Raw genomic sequence first — 2,847 nt, forward strand, 5'->3', positions numbered from 1 at the left:
TGCAACATATGTTCTTGTAATTGTTTCAATTAATTGTAAATACAATAATTAACATTGTAAAAAATGAAATGTTTTCCCCTTATTATACGATTAATATTATATTTCTCTATTCAAAGTCAAAAGCAATGTGGGCAATGATGGAGACACTTGGAGGGACGTGATTGGGAAGAACAGCCCCTCTGATCTGAACCGGAGTGGTGGTTTGTTACTGGACTTCTGTGCTAGTCATGCATTGGCCATAACAAACACCATGTTCGAACATAAGGATGCTCATAAGTGTACGTGGTACCAGCGCACCCTAGGCAGAAGGTCCATGATCGATTTCGTTAACGTATCATCAGACCTGAGGCCGTATGTTTTGGACACTCGGGTAAAGAGAGGGGCGGAGTTGTCAACTGATCACCATCTGGTGGTGAGTTGGGTCGAGTGGCGGGGGAAGCCTCTGGATAGACCTGGTAAGCCCAAACGTGTAGTTCGGGTGAACTGGGAACGTCTGGAGGAGGCCCAAGTTCAGGAGGCCTTCAACTCACAACTCCGGCGGAGCTTTTCGGGCATTCCTGTGGAGGTTCGGGACATTGAACCAGAGTGGTCGGTGTTCAAAGCCTCTATTGCCGAAGCCGCGGGGGGGAGGTGTGGTCTCAAGGTCTTAGGTGCCTCAAGGGGCGGTAACCCTCGAACCTCCTGGTGGACACCGGTGGTCAGGGAAGCCGTCGGACTGAAGAAGGAGGCCTTCAGGGATTTGTTATCCCGGGGGACTCCCGAGGCAGTTGCAAGGTACCGACAGGCCCAAAGGGCAGCAGCCTCATCCGTGGCCGAGGCAAAGCAGCGGGTGTGGGAGAAGTTCGGAGAAGACATGGAAAAGGACTTTCGGGTGGCACCAAAGTTGTTCTGTAAAACTGTCCGACACCTCAGGAGGGGGAAGCAGGGAACCATCCAAGCTGTGTACAGTAAGGATGGGACGTAGTTGACCTCAACTGATGGAGTGTTAGAGCGTTGGAAGGAACACTTTGAGGAACTCCTGAACCCGACAACTCCGCCCTCTATGTTAGAGGCAGAGCTGGAGTATGATGGGGGATCAACACCAATCTCCCGGGTTGAGGTCACTGAGGTCGTCAAACAACTCCACAGTGGCAAAGCCCCGGGGGTGGATGAGATCCGCCTGGAAATGCTGAAGGCTCTGGGTGTTGAGGGACTGTCATGGTTGACACGTCTCATCAACGTTGCGTGGAAGTCGGAAACAGTACCGAAGGAGTGGCAGACCGGGGTGGTGGTCCCCCTTTTCAAAAAGGGGGATCAGAGGGTGTGTGCCAATTACAGAGGCATCACACTACTCAGCCTCCCCGGGAAAGTTTACTCTAAGGTACTTGAAAGGAGGGTCAGGCCGATTGTCGAACCTCAGATTGAGGAGGAACAATCGGATTCCGTCCTGGTCGTGGAACGACGGATCAGCTTTTTACTCTCGCAAGGATGGAGGGGGCCTGGGAGTACGCTTATCCGGTCTACATGTGTTTTGTAGACTTGGAGAAGGCGTATGACCGAGTTCCCAGGGAGTTACTGTGGGAGGTGCTGCGGGAGTATGGGGTGAGGGGGTCTCTGCTCAGGACCATCCAATCTCTGTACTCCCAAAGCGAGAGCTGTGTCCGGGTCCTCGGCAGTAAGTCGGACCCATTTCCGGTGAGGGTTGGCCTCCGCCAGGGCTGCGCTTTGTCACCAATCCTGTTTGTAACATACATGGATCAGATTTCAAGGCGTAGTCGTGGGGGAGGGGGTCTGCAGTTCGGTGGACTAAGGATTGCACCACTGCTTTTTGCAGATGATGTGGTTCTGATGGCTTCATCGGTCTGCGACCTTCAGCACTCACTGGATCGGTTCGCAACCGAGTGTGAAGCGGCTGGGATGAGGATCAGCACCTCCAAATCTGAGGCCATGGTTCTCAGCAGGAAACCGATGGACTGTCCACTCCAAGTAGGGAATGAGTCCTTACCCCAACTGAAGGAGTTCAAGTATCTCGGGGTCTTGTTCTCGAGTGAGGGAACAATGGAGTGTGAGATGGGCAGGAAAATCGGAGCAGCGGGAGCGGTACTGCAGTCGCTTTACCGCACCGTTGTGACGAAAAGGGAGCTGAGCCAGAAGGCAAAGCTCTCTGTCTACCGGGCCATTTTCGTTCCTACCCTCACCTATGGTCATGAAGGATTGGTCATTACCGAAAGAACGAGATTGCGGATACAAGCGGTCGAGATGGGTTTTCTCCGCAGGGTGGCTGGTGTCTCCCTTAGGGATAAGGTGAGAAGTTCGGTCATCCGGGAGGGACTCGGAGTTGAACCGCTCCTCCTTCACGTCGAAAGGAGCCAGTTGAGGTGGTTCGGGCACCTAGTTAGGATGCCACCTGGGCGCCTCCCTATGGAGGTGTTCCAGGCACGTCCAGCTGGGAAGAGACCAAGGGGTAGACCTAGGACCAGGTGGAGGGATTATATCTCTTCGCTGGCCTGGGAGCGCCTTGGGATCCCCCAGTCAGAGCTGGTTGATGTGGCCAGGGAAAGGAACATTTGGGGCTCTCTGCTGAAACTGCTATGGCCACGGATAAGCGGGAGAAGATGGATGGATGGATGGATGGAAGTCAAAAGCACAACTGGAACTACAATAAAATGTCTCAAAGTGACTTTAAATTACCTTTTAAATATCAAAATGTATGTGCTATTAAGGAGCCATAATTATTATAATTGCAAGAAACTGGATCATGTTCAGCGTTATTTATACACTTCCCAAGACCATGTTACTTATGAACCTTCTCTAAATATGAAGATAATTGTGTCGAATCATTAATAAAGAAATAAGGTTTCTGGGGCA

The sequence above is a fragment of the Pseudochaenichthys georgianus genome, chromosome 14 (assembly GCF_902827115.2).
Source record: "Pseudochaenichthys georgianus chromosome 14, fPseGeo1.2, whole genome shotgun sequence".
Lineage (NCBI taxonomy): Eukaryota > Metazoa > Chordata > Actinopteri > Perciformes > Channichthyidae > Pseudochaenichthys > Pseudochaenichthys georgianus.